Source organism: Callospermophilus lateralis, unplaced genomic scaffold (assembly GCF_048772815.1).
Source record: "Callospermophilus lateralis isolate mCalLat2 unplaced genomic scaffold, mCalLat2.hap1 Scaffold_805, whole genome shotgun sequence".
In the NCBI taxonomy this organism is placed as follows: domain Eukaryota; kingdom Metazoa; phylum Chordata; class Mammalia; order Rodentia; family Sciuridae; genus Callospermophilus; species Callospermophilus lateralis.
This window is the reverse complement of record NW_027516097.1, coordinates 227551-242108: the sequence shown is the minus strand read 5'-3', so window position 1 is coordinate 242108 and position 14558 is coordinate 227551. Positions and strand designations below refer to the sequence as shown.

The 14558-nt window shown below is 38.0% G+C and overlaps 1 pseudogene; it reads right to left on the bottom strand.

Annotated features, from left to right (window-relative positions):
- Positions 1-1127: 1127 nt before the first annotated feature.
- LOC143389821 (RNA-binding motif, single-stranded-interacting protein 1-like) overlaps positions 1128-14558 on the bottom strand; it is a 42506-nt pseudogene continuing 29075 nt past the window's right edge.

Here is a 14558-nt window from a genome sequence, read left to right as displayed (position 1 = left end):
TCTTTTTTTTTTCTTTTTTGGATCATAACATTTGATAAAAATCTTTTTTGGTGTTTTTTTTTCTTTTTTTTCTTGTTTTGTTTTTTACTAAAATAAACCTGTTCAGGGGAACAGCTACTAGATGAATTTAAGGGTTTTATGCACCTTATAGAACTTATAGCAAAAATAGTTTTAGTTGATTTCATTATAAATAACGTTTTCAAGAACCTGTGCAAAACTGTCAATAATTTCCTAAAGCACAATTGATCAGAAAAATCCATGATTGTTCAGCCTTTACACCCTTCTTCATGTAAGAACACCCTTCTGTACATCTGCAAGAGAAAGATAAAAGACAAGTACTTTTGTGGTCTCAATATAATACACCATAGAGCTTATAATCTTATTTAAAGAGAGATGTATTTGAAAAAGGCTGTGCTCATCACTGATGTTTCATGGAGAGATGCAAACTCTGGACCTGATGTTCACTTTCAATGTTTTGAATCTGCCTTTCAATCTGGGACTTGCAAAGTTCTTTCCTCTCTAAGAGAATCAGAGCCAAATACATATGGGTCTCCAAAGATCAAGGGTGGCTTTATAAAAACCAACAATACATATTGTCACTAGGGCAATCCAGAAACCAGGTTCCATATAGATATTTTACTATAATATACATGGTAAAGTAAAAAAAAAATGGTACTTGTGGGAATACAATCTTTTAATCTAAGGATACTGACACTAGCAATATCTTGGCTCTGAGTTTTGACTAATCTTGTAATGCTTGATAAAGCAACATCTGATGCTAAATTGCCTTTAGTTTTGAGTACTAGAGAATACAGTATAGGATACTTATATAATAAGTTTGATACATGATGTTCTATGATGTTATAGATCTTAATTTTTTGAGGGTTCGAGAAGTGTGTGTATATGTGTTTGATTTCAATATAAAGTGTTATTCTTTTTGCATAGAACAGTGAATCTGCAAACTAACAAAATCATTGATTTTAACATTTTAACAAGATTGGATGCCCTGGCTATAATGAAATCAAGTATGATCGATCTGAGTTATTCTAAGCATCATTTTGATAAGGGAACCACAGACTGCCTGATTGGCGCCTTGGTAATGGAGACCTTTCTCTCATACCTCACAGTTACTTATTGGGTTGAAAGGAATATGGAGAATGGTCATTAGACATCTCTACAGCCACCTGCTGCTGACCACTCGCCTCCTACAACAAAGCAGAGCAGATGAAATGTGTTAGTGGTAAAATCTTAACTCTGCTACTTGGGTCTAAGTCAAAGGCATACACCTGAAAATAAGCAGTTTTTAAAGTGAATTTCTTAATATTATGCAGAGCTTTTTAGGTCATTTCCTCAAGTAGCTGAAATGGCTGATAGACACCAAGCACCTCCCATCCAAATCTTTGACTTCTCTATTCTGATCAAGCTACATTTATCAAACAAATTTCTTAATCTGTTTTTCCCTGGGGTCAGATGTGATTTAGAATTCATCATTTTCAAGGTTCAGAATCTGAGACATGGTATGAAATATGCTGTATATCATATAATACCCTCAAGTAGGGCTTAGGGATGTCCCTCATAATCAATCATATCAGTAATTCTATATAGAACCGAGTGCATAAACACAGTAACTGGAACAAATGTATCACCTTGTCTCAGTTCAAGTTGGGTTTTTTGAAAGGTCAGAATTTTTGCTAAGAAGTTAGTCACAAAGACAATTTTTATTTTCAAAGTTTTTGGAGGGTTTCAATATTGCTGATAAGGAATTGTGGGCTCCGATAACTGTGGTTCCCATAATCGCACAATGAAAGGCAAATAATAAGAAGGCATGGTTCTTTGGCCCTTTTTGGAAATGGGAGCCTTTGGGTTCTGCCCAGTGCCTACTGGGAAAGAGCAAGTGAGCTGAGTATTTTCCTTGGAATTTTAAGGATACTCTGATGGAAAATGCTATTTCCTGTCCAATCATAATCAGATGCCAGACTTCTTCCATACCAGCTCCAGTGACAAGAACCAAGAGTTATTTAGCTACACTAACAGCCTCTATAAAAATAGGTATGGCTTCTCTCCCACGTCTGCTACATCAGCTTTCCTTTTTCATTTACTATCTGAATTATGACTGACTTCTTTTTGTGAGTATCACCATTGATACAATCTTTAGGACTAGGATTACAAACTCCAATTTTATCTCATTTTAGGGGTGACAAGATAGAGCTCTGGAGGGGTGAAAAAGGTGCTACAAGCTTGAAAAATATTTCTAGGAGTTCTTGGGGATGTGGCCTGGATGTTGTTATCCTAATTTGTAACAATTATATTTTATAGTCCCAAATAACATATTCCCTCTAAAGTCAATCCTTTTATGCAAATATTTGACTTTTGATAGATTTTGCTTTCAGTTTTACTTAATTCACCCATTTTTGAAACTACCTATTGCCAGAATGGCCATTTAATACTCTGCACCAACCTTGACAGGAACCGCCGTCGTCTGCATGTGTGTATACTGTGGCAAGTAGGCTCCTTGCATAGCTGACATTGCAGGCATGTACTGAAAAGGAGGAGGAGGTCAGGATGGACAATGGAAAACCATGCAAAATGGGGAGTACTCAGGGAATTTTGAGCTGGATATAAAATATATGGAGTTCTCCAAGAAGAAATTTAAATACGCTACCCTCAAAGGTTTATTAGTCCATGTAAATATGTCATATGGAAGGAATTTGTCAAACTATAAATTCCATGTTGTCTTTGGATTTCCTAACAAAGAAACACACAGGTGAAGATCATTAAAGTCTGTCATAGTGAATAATTCAATATCACTAATGCATCATTCTAGATGATCTTTTCTCAGAAGACCTTGTTATCATCTAGCAGCTTCCTGAGTTGTTACCTAGTACTGTTTCTACAGGTGGAGACCTAAATGTGGATGACTTATTGGACCTATCACTGAAGATTAGGCCAGGGAATCCTGATTTCCTGATGCTGAAGTCACTAACTCTTAAAGGCAGGAGGAATTTCTGGTCCATCTCAGGCTGTGTATGGCTCTGGCTTAGTCTGCACAAGAAGTTGCTGCTGGTTTTGAGTGTAAGAGGGGAAAATGCACCACCCTTTGTTCTTTTGAGCCACTATAGATACAGGCTGCATCAAACTCCTGTGGGAATCTCTTACAATTTAAACTATAAACAAACCAACATGGATCTAGTACCAGGTCAACCTCATTACTCTACCAAGTCCCCTGGACTCTAGTGAAATAAGTCACGAATATCATGATTCAGTGCTCTCAAATTCTAAAACAGAAGGAATAGGTGAGGGAATATTTCCTATTTTTGCTACCATGTGTCACCTTCATCCTTTGCTGCATGAAATGGTACTTCATGATATACCAGTGACATTAGTTGAAGAAGCTAGATGTGGCCATGTGTGAGTGCTAAATTTTGGCAAAGGGGAAACCTAGAGAGCAGATTTTCAGTTTTTCACTTAATCAAGAAATATCTGAGTTTTTTCTTTTTGGAAGGCAATGTGGGGTGGGGCTGGGGCCAGGCATAATAACTGTCATCATCAAACCTGTGATTCTATAGGGTAGGCACAGGGGGCATTAATTGACCCTCCTCTATTTGCAGAGACACATGATATTAATTTGCCACCTACTGTTCCGGTGCTGCCTGGTGAAAGATGACTCATCTGCTGCGTCAGAGGGCTGATCATAGATGCAGGCTGTAGTGACATGGTATGCTCCATTGAGGGAGTTAACACGGCACCCTGTGGATGGGAGACAGAAGCAACAAAGGATAAAATGAGAGTAGTTAAGATTCTATAATTACCTTTTGCAAAGGAAATCCCTTTGTGATTAATGTGAAGCAAAAATAACATCTTTCAGACTGGCAAGGGGTATCAATAATAAATAAGGTTCAGAAGTCTTAATAGATTGCTTTTCCTGAGACTTTGTAAGAGTGTTAGGGGAAATGGTATTTTGATATTCACTTCACAAAAATTCCTGCATTAAACACTACCCTCACTTAACTGGGAAGCTAGTTCAGCAGGAGGAGCTATAATAGCAAGCACAGATTACAGACTCTCCTTGGCTGGCAAAGGTATAAAATGCTTAAAAAAGACAGGTGATGTTTTCTGTAGCTGCAAAAGAATAGGACCAATAATAATGATCTGTTTAAAAATGTTCTATAAAGAGAGCCCTTTGTTTCATGATTAAGTTGTTGGGATCAAGAGCATTCTTCACTCACTCGGTGGTTCTCAGAACTTTTTGTGATTCTGGTGCCAAAAGAGGGAACATTAACCAACCAATTCCAAGTTCTTCCATTTCATTTAAAAAATATTGGTGAGTAAAAATCAAAATTTTTAAAAAAATTTGGGGTACTGGAGATTGGACCTAGGGATGCTTTACCGCTGAGCTAAATTCCTGGCCCATTTTATTTAAGACAGGATCTCACTAAATTGTTGAGGCTGGTTTGCAACTTGCAATCCTCCAGCCTCAACCTCTGAGCTGCTGGAATTACAGGTGTGTGCTACTGCTCTGGACTAAATTAAATATATTTAAGAAAACAGGGAAGAAAAAAAATCACTTATAATCCAGCCTCTCCCATAACAACCACAATGTGCCCCTTCCTGCCTCTGCATGTTTCTCCATAGTTGCAATCAGAGAACATGAAGAATTTCACATCTTGGGTTTTTACTTTTAACTTAGCATTGCACTAAAAAAATTAACAGATTGCACAGTTGTCACTGTCATCATTTTTAATGCTTGGATCGATGGTTCACTGACCATCTACACCAAAATTAATTATTTTTGGACTTTAATTGTTCAATTTTTTCTATAAACTGTGGATTTTATCATTCCTCTTTTGCAGTTGGCCAATTACCTGATGGAGCAAGTATTCTAACATACTCCACAAGTACTAATGTACATTCTGGCATCATTGTAACTGATATCCTTTTAATAAGTTATTTGTTTTACTGATAATCTAATTATTGATATGCACAGTTGTGGGCAGAGGTTTGTGTGCAGGCAGGCAATTTGGATCTGGGTGGGAACAGGTAATGAATTCTCAGCAACGTTCTATATACATTCCTCATGTCTCCTGAAAGATGATAAACTAAAATATGTGCAATCTTTGTCTCTAAAAGTTGTCAAAGGGGGAAAAAAGATACATTCTACTTCTAATGTGCATTATCAAAAGCACAGAGTAAGATGAACATGACTCAGAAGTCCAGAAAATGGGGAAGGAGTTTCCTGATCTTTTTGCTCATGTACACATAATACACATCACAAATCCACACATGGCCATGAATATGTGCACGTATGTGTCCCAGTATGAAATGTGTATATACCACATAATACATGTGCATTCATAAGCATCAAAGATGTATTTTCCTGTGTTATAATATCAACCTGTTTTATTAGCTTCCTAAAGGTCATCTCAAGCATTTCTTGTTCAAAACTAGTTATGCCTGGATTGCTATTTCATACATACAGTCATATAGTACAGTGCCCACTTTAGGAGAGGTATTCTGGGACGAATTTCCATCTCATCTTAAGACCAAGAGCCAAGTTCTCTTCCTAAGCAACAGATCTATGTTTATCTCACAAACTCTTTAAACTGATTATCAGGATCCCCATTCTGCACTTGTCACCAGAAAGCTGGGGTCCAAATCTATGGCTTTCTTAACAGTAAGCATGCAGGTCAGTGTAGGCATGCTTAGCTTTGTGATTTCATCTGAAGAGTAGCTCATTTAGAAAAAGTAGTACTAGATACACATTAGATCAACAAGTGTTCAAGTCACCAAAGAAATCACATTTGTTATTTATCAGAGTGCATTATACTACACTGTACCTGATTTCCAAAGAGGCGAATAACACAGATGAAAATCTCTATATTTACTTTAGGGTTGCATTAAACAGAGTAAAAACATGAGTGTGGTTTTATCAAATATTGTAAAACATTGTCACTCAGATATCCCCCCAGAACTGATGTGAGCAAGAAATTGTGTACTGCCCCCCACGGAGTATGTTTTAAATTCTTATGAACAAATTTATTTAATGCTTACTACTGATTCATTTTAAACTTGTGCACTTTCATATTCCATGCTTAAAATTTCCCAAGTCCCTTATCACCTTTGGCAAGGGGTTTTAACCTGAAGAGTACACACATGGCTTACTTGCAGGCAGAACATTAGGCCACTGAGGTGAACAACTTACGGGTTGCTGCAGGATATATGGTTGAGGTTGCATCCAAGAAGGACTTTGCACCTAGAAAAGGGAGAATTTTAAAGAAACAATGATTTCCATTGTAATAATTGCCTAGTTCTCTTTTAATTGTGTTAAAAATCTACAGAAGGAAAATAAGGAAACAATACTATCAATGAGTAAAAAGATTATAAGGCAGTTAGCATTCTTGGCAAACTGGTCACTCTGAATGGGATGAAATAATTATTTAGAACCAATTTCTATTGGCCCACTCAAGAAGTATTTGTTGAGTATCAGGCAACAAAGAGAAAAAGGTGAATAAGACATGGGACCCACCCTCCATAAATTTACTCTCTAAAGCAGAGAAGTTAAGTATGTAAAACGTCTCAAATTAGTGAAAAGTGTTACAATCAAGGTATGAACTAGGTGCTTTAGGATATGGATGAAAGAGGATTAATTCTAGAGCATCTGATTAGAAACTAACCCTCAAAGTATGGGCTGACTTAATAAAAATAACCAAATTCAATCTCTCTTTGATACTCAGGACATTAGGTTTCAAAAATCTTACATAGTAGTTAATAATTTCTACTTAGTGAGGAAAATAAATATCTGAAATTCAGATTGAAGAAATTAAACTTTAGTAACTATATCTGACATCTACAGTTAAAAGGGCATCCACACAGAAAAAAGACCCTCTGAACTGAGAAATAAGATGTGAGGGTCAGGCTTGTGGCAGGAATTCTGGCTTGTGTCGTTTGCCACTCGGGAGAGGGATACATCAGTCCCTTTTTGATGCCCAGGGCTTTCCAGAGTCTATGTGGTTAAAAAATGTTTCAGTTTCCAATTCTTAACACAACCTTCTTGTATCCTGTCCCCTAGTGTTAACTTCAGAGATTCTACAGAGAGAATATGGGGAAGAGTCATGGGGGAAGAATGCATTGTGATTTACCTTGATAGCAGAGCCCCGATACTTGTTTTCTCTGGTTTCCTTTGCCACCTAAGGCAGACCAAAGTTAAGTGCTTCTGCCTTGTTAACATTTCAGTTATCTGGACTGCAGCCTTTCCCCGTTGGGATACTGGTGGTTTCTTTCAGATGCTAATAATTTCTCAAATCCAACTACATAAGCATACGGTGGTTTAGTAGAGAAAGGCCCACTCCAACACGAGTGGTGGGCCCTCCCTGGATAAATCACAGGGAGGCAAGCAGTTCCCTGTACATCCCAATGTGGGCCAAATGCACTCAGTTTTGATATGCTTCGGTCTTTATAATCTAGTCAGGTGCAGCATTATGAGGTTAAGGGCTGTGACTCCTAATCCAATTTTCTCTCTTAAGCATCAAGCCAGCTATGGTCGATTTCTATTCCTCAATGTTCCCTAATTAGAAAATGGGAATAATAACCTATGCTTTTTAAACTCTTTGCCACTGGTTCTTAACCATCTTGGGGTCACAGATCCCCTTGAAAACCTAATAAAGAAAGAGACTGCCCCCACCCCCACTAATTGCACACACACAAGTGACATTCTGCAGCACAGGTCACTTAAAGCTCATTCACTGACCCTACCTGGTCCCTGAACGTATGGGGTTAAGAATCCGTCTGAGATGTTATGGCACTGAGTGTCAGGGAAAGGGAATGGAATTCCACAGGTATCTTAGTATACAGAATGCCCAGGAGAGGAAATCAGGCCTTTGAAATGATAACGTTATTTCCAGTTAGCTATATCAAATTTATTACCAAACTGGCCTTCTAATTTTTTATTCTATGAAATGATTCTGAAATGCACATTGATTTCATATTAAAGAAGGAAAAAGGTAGTGGAGAAAAACCATAATAGCTGAAATATCTATAGCAGTATATGTTGAAATTAATATGTGCAATCTTTCATTTGCCTAAGAATAAGCTTATACATGCCCCTATTTTTAATGATATATAAATGACAGATTTCTAAGTTCAGATAGTTCAAAATTATCTCTTAACATCAGACATAGGAATTATTAGGGAAAATGCAAGGGAAATATAGAAATCTTAAGTACTACACAATTAAAGAGGCATTAAGTGACTTCTATACCCAGCAGGTTGAAGAACCATGGTAAGTATAAACGACTCTCAGAGAACAAAGAAAAGGGAAAATGACTGACAATCAGGGGAAGGAACATACAATAATCTAAAGGCTGAGAGAGGTGGTGATGACTACTTTAAAATTTCAGTCTTAGGGCTGGGGATGTAGCTTAGTGGTAGAGTTCTTGCCTCGCATGTGCAATCCCCAGCAACACAAAAAGACAACAAAACCCCAACAACCCCTTCAGTTTTAGTGCATCTAGTCACTTTTCTGTTATTCAAAGCTACTTTTATGTTTTTTAGACAGAACCAGCTTTGACATTGGCTTAGGTTAACCAATTTATTATTTAAGAAGTATAACTAATATATTTTTATTATAAGCCAGCTACTGATGATAATAGTAATCACAGCTAACATTTTGAGTGCTCATTAACACTTTTCATAGACTCAGTCCTGTAACTTTTCCAAACTTATGAGACAAACTATTATTATACCCATTTTAAAGAGGAAGAATCTGAGGTTACAGAAGTCAAATAACACAGCTGTTACATTAGATATTGTAGTCCTCTAAGATCAGAAATAAGGACTACAACATCTAATTCAATTGTTGTTAAAACAAGAATACACCAAAGTTTAGTTTAGTCCCATAGAATACCAATAGTCAAGAGAAGAGAACTCTCTCTCTCTGCAACTGAACTCCATTAGAAGCTCCTGTCTGGACTGGGCAGTCAACATCTGGAGGGGCTCTGATGCAGGGGAGAGGGCACGTGCACTCTTGGGGTCATGTAAAAGAGGAGCTATCCCTGAAGTATAATCAGATTGACCTTATGATAGTGCTTAATAGATTTCCTCAGTTGGGAATTTAAGGTAAAGCCTCTGCACAAAATAACATATATAAAATAGAGCTGCCTCTATTTTTTTTTTCTTTCTTTTGGTGGGCAGACCCCAAATCTCATCTGCACTGTTTACTGAATGTAACCTAACTGACACACCTTCGTGTATAAGCATATTTACTTCTTTTATTAGTTTCTGCTGACAAAGAAATAAAAGCAAGATACACACCTATTCTGTATTTTACCTAATGGCATTTCTCTTATATTTCAGTTTTTGGGACACCTGGCATCTAAAAGCTGGTCGGATAGTGGAGGAAGTATGTGGGTTTGTCTCAGTTCTAAATTGCCATGTTTCCAAGGACAGATAATGGGCAACCATTTCCTTGGCTTTATATATTTTCCTAAACATAAAAGCAAATTAGTCTATCAAATCAAAAGCAGCTTATTCTAAATTGAGTACCCAAAAGCTGCATAAAATGAGTTAAATTTCATTATAAATATTCAGATTTTTAAGACACATTAAAAAATGCAGCAGAGATTCACGATCATAAGTTGTTGCACTACTGACAAATCCTAAAGGTACAAACCTGGTAGGCAGATACAGGAGATGCAATATAGGGTGTAAAAGAAGTTTGAGTGATCATTCAGTTTGTAGCAATACTGTATGGTGAAGGATAAAATCTAGAATAAACACAAAAGCCTGTATTAAGTAATCCTTTAAGTGGAATAATTCATGGAAAAATGATATTTTCCACCTTTAATTTCCCTCAAGCCATTACGCATTTATCATAACAACATACCCGTTCTGTATAGCAGCTGTGGTCGGGTCGTAAGGGAGTGTCATTCCAGCCTACAGGAAAGAGAAGGACATAAATGTTCAGCTGGAAAGGCATGATTTGATAATGCTATTTCTTAGACATTGCAACATAAGACAGTAACAGTAACATTTGATAAAAATGTTCTTTTTTTTTTTTTTGCCATAGCCAAGCATAATTGTAAGCTCAGTAAGAGAATTAAGCCCTAGACCTGTTGCTTGTCCCATATGGTAGCCATTAGCCACATGTAGCTATTTAAAATTAAATAGAAAAATTCAATCTCTCTAGCAAAACAGCTACATTTCACGTGTACACATGGCCAAAAGTGGCTAGTGATTATCACTGGACGGTTCAGATTCTAGAACATTTTCTCCAGACATTCTGGGACCTGTATGCTATTTTTAAAAATTATGTTAACAATTCATTGAAAAGAAATATAGAGAAGTGGAGGCCCAATAATTTATTAAGAAATTGAAGGTTAAAAAAAAACTATTCAAAAGAACAAGATTAAATAAACATACAACCCCCCCAAAAAAACCCCTCAATGACAAATACATTTATTTTAATGTTATTTAGAATACTTTTTGAATATAATAAATGTAAACCCTTCTAAATGGTCATACCTAAACCATGGCATAAAAGACCTTCAAAACACTCTTGCAGTTCCATAGCAATTTAGAGCCTCCTACTTAGGCAGCTAGCTGGGGAACACAGCTGTTTGTACCATCTATGTGGAGAACTGTCACTTTGTGAGCACCCCCCCACACACACAGAGGGAAGGGTCTCAGTCTGAGCATTACTTGAATGAAAACGTGCTGGCAGAAAGGTGTGACCCAGGCAGCTGAAGGGAGATGCCTGTGTGACCTTTCGGAGCTGCCCACGACTGCATACCCACACTGAAGTTAAGAAAGGACTTACAAGTCTCACCTCTCCTTCTCAGTGCCATGGTCTTACATTAGGGATGTATTTGTTTGGGTTCTGTCTCTTCTTCTGTCCTCCATCCGCAAATTTGCAAAATAAAGGTTCTGTAGGAGCTGAGTGATCGGGCAAAAATATTACAAAACCACAACCGTGCGCACGCACAGGTGACAAGCGTAACGGGATTTCTTTTTTAGTGCGAGCAGCGTGAGAGCTAGGAGGGAACTAATAGAACACTGCAAGGCAGAAGCTTCTTCAGACCCTTAGAAAATCAGCCACTGGTGAAAGATCTTGGTATAGAATAATACACTGGTTATTATTTCCAAACCAGGGCATCATGAAAACATCTGAAGGGCCATTTTGTTGAAGAAGCAAAGGAATCTTCCCATTCACTTTGGTGCTTTTTTTTTTTTTTTTTTTTTTTTTAAACGGACACTTCTTTGCCTTCTGGCTTCTCTACAATTCTGCCTTTAAACAGTCACCCAAATAATCTTCAAATGAAAATAGGATTGTGCCACCCTGCACTCCTCCAGCTGCAAATGCCTCTGGAGCTTCCCATTAACATTCCTCAGAGGGACCTCCACTCCTCCTGGTGGAAAACAAGTCCCCCCTTTGTAGCACATACCCCTATATGTAATTGCAGCATTTCTAAGTCTGTGTTCCCTGATGCCTGCTTTTCCTTCCTGTGTGCTCTGTCATCACTGCATTCCCAGTGTCTAAGCAAAGGGCACTTGGTAGGTGCTTCTTACCTAGAGGCTGAATCAATGAATGGATACACACAGACCTCATTTGTTCCTGGGACACAGGAGTGAAGTCTGTCATCGTGAGAAAGCTTCCAACACCTGCCCATCCCATTTAAAGACTTTTCTGTACCTGAACCATTCCACTTGGCGAGTTTTTTTTCTTTTTTTTTTAACCAAGTGTCCATCTCACAAAAATGAGACAAAGGGAAACCCAAGCAACAAATGTAGAAAAGATGCAGAGATTCTTTGAAAGGAGACACATTCATTAGAACTAAGAGACAAAATAACAAACCACAGGCAGCACAATAGGCCACCCCTGACTTCCTTTTTCAATTTGCTTTTCTGAGATAGAAGCAGCAGCGCATTCCTGGAAGTTGTGCATTTTTCTGCATGCGTCTTGTTAATATAATAAAGGCACTCACACCTTCCCGACTGGTTCCCACATTCCATCCTTTGTCTACTGTTGAACCATGATTACTACTTTCAAGTTCTGTTTCAAACTTAAATAACCATGAAGAGAAAAATATTACTTGTGGAAAATTTACTCCTTTCTCCTTTGCCGCTTATTATCCTAATTAATCTCTTATTTTATATCACTATTATCCACCCACTAATGACAGGGTAGAGGCAATAGTGTCTCTCAACATTTCTCTGCCAAAACACAAAACACCGAACTGTATGTGATTCCGTCTCGGTGAGCTGTCTAGGCTGTTGGCTGGTATGCTTTTCCCTTCCTGGGTTGAACCACTCCTGAAGGATGCGTTGGAATGGGAGTCATTTCTGAATGGCAACTGTACTCTGGGTATGCTTCGGTTTGGATATGATTTCCTAAATAAATAGTTCACATGTTGGAAGCTTGGTCCCTAGTGTGGCAATGTTTAGGTGAAGCACACAGGAAGGTCCTTAGGTCCAACCTAAGAAGGAGTGGAGGTAGTTCTTGCAGGATCCTGTGTTCTTACAAGAGCAAGCCCAAACCCTGAATTGCTCTCTGGCTTGGTCTTGTAATAATGCTCACGTACAGATACCACCTATCATGTGGCTCTCACAAGAGGCAAGATGATACTGGCAGTATACCTTTGAATCCCTAGAACTATAAGCTAAATAAGCCTCTTTATTAAGTCATCCAGCCTCACAAATTTTGTTATAGTAATGAAAAAATGGACTAATGCAGGTAGTAGTTGTTCAAAGTAAAAATGTTAGGTGTCTGGTGAGAATTTTAGTGTTCCTTTGTTTACCTTCTTGTCTCCAATACCTCCACCTGAGCTTTCCTGAATATGGAACTTCCATAGAAGGCAAACTGGGTATGATAGAAGATGGACTGCAGCCAAATCCCAGAATACAGATGAACCATACTACTTGTCTTTTCAAAAAAAATTGTGTTTTTAGAAATTCTACCTTTACCAATTACAGACAGTGAACAGATACAATGAAGCAAGAAAGTTTTATAATCACTGATATTAATTCCACTACAGGGTCATTAAGGGACAGGTAGAAACTAGGGCTGAGAAATAGCATCCAAGTAGGAAGGAATAAAGGGCAAAATCTTCTGCAAATAAGGACTTTTTATACCTGGAATCTTTCAAAGTTACTCACCTTTGGGGGCAAATTATACTTAAAATTCTAGCACTGAAACTCTCCTCAGGCTCCTGGGTCAATGTGAAAGCATGTTAAGTGCAGGCCTGAAATGCAGGTTGTGTGTGTGTGTGTGGGGGGGGTGGTGGTGGCCTCACTTAACAATGACGGACAGAACAAGAACTCAGATGAAGAAAGGCAAGATCTTACTCTCTGCACATCTAGAAAGGGCCTCATAGTAGAATGTTTTCTCCAATGATATTTAAGGTTATAAGGTCCTGCTTCCATATACTCCTGTAGGGCAAAGGAATATAATAAACTCTGTGGAGCTGGCACTTTGTGGCAGACACTTTTATCTAGAGGGTTTATAAAAACTAGCACCTAGACTGAAATTTAACTAATTTTTATAAAGCGCTTCCTGTGCTCAGTGATTGATACAAACTGTTTTCCTCAATTAGTATAATTCTTTCCAGGGAAAGAAGGTGACCAGGTTGCTCATTCTGGAAGCTTCCCTTGGGCTGTCTCGGCAGGCAGGTGTGAATGAAGGCAGTTTGGTAGCAAGACCCTGATGCATGTTGAAGCTCACTTGTTAAATGGCCAATGTTCCTATTTGGATGTAATGTGCTTCTAATGTGCTTTCATCTAGATTCTGTCCTGTCAGAAAAAAGCAGATCTCAGGTAAGAATGAAGTCTGCTAAAATATGTGGTAAGGGCATTTTTGCAAATACATATGGTATTTAAAATAAAACACACACACACAGACACACACACAGACAGAAACACATGGAACAAGATGTAGTTGAATCTTTCAAATATGAATTATATTTACCACCTGATTTTTGTGCTGCCATTAAGATATGATATTTTCCTCTAAAAGCAAAAAGGTAAGTAGTAGAAACAGTGTGTACTGGCAGTAATTTCTTAGGCCAAACAAATTTCTTGTTTTTAAAGAATGTAACCAGGGGAAATGACCCAGTTTTTACATGTTGCTGGCTCCTTGTTTCAGTGAACTAGGAGTGCCCAAGTCTTGCTTGTGAAGCAATATAAAATTCTAACAGCTTTTTTCTTTTATCAAAATTCTCTCTGGTCTCCTTATCAGTTGAAGTTTTAATGCCCTACTATGTATGTGGCAGGGACACAAGAGCCAGTGGTACAGTGGCAGATCTGAGTTGTTGCCTCCAGGGGGCATGCAATTTAATGGGGAAGAGAATATTTCCAATCTTATGAAAACTCATTTAGTCATTTACAGGACAAAGTACTGTTTTTAGAGAGATTTGTTCTAAATAGAAATGTTATGTGGAAGCAAAGTACTGACGTGGGGACAGCGGCCGTCTGTCTTTCACAATCACTGCTCCATTGACTTGGAGAGTGTGGCGAGAAAGAATGCATGCCTGGAATTTAATGTTTCTCTGTGTGCTCTGGAAAAGCAAATT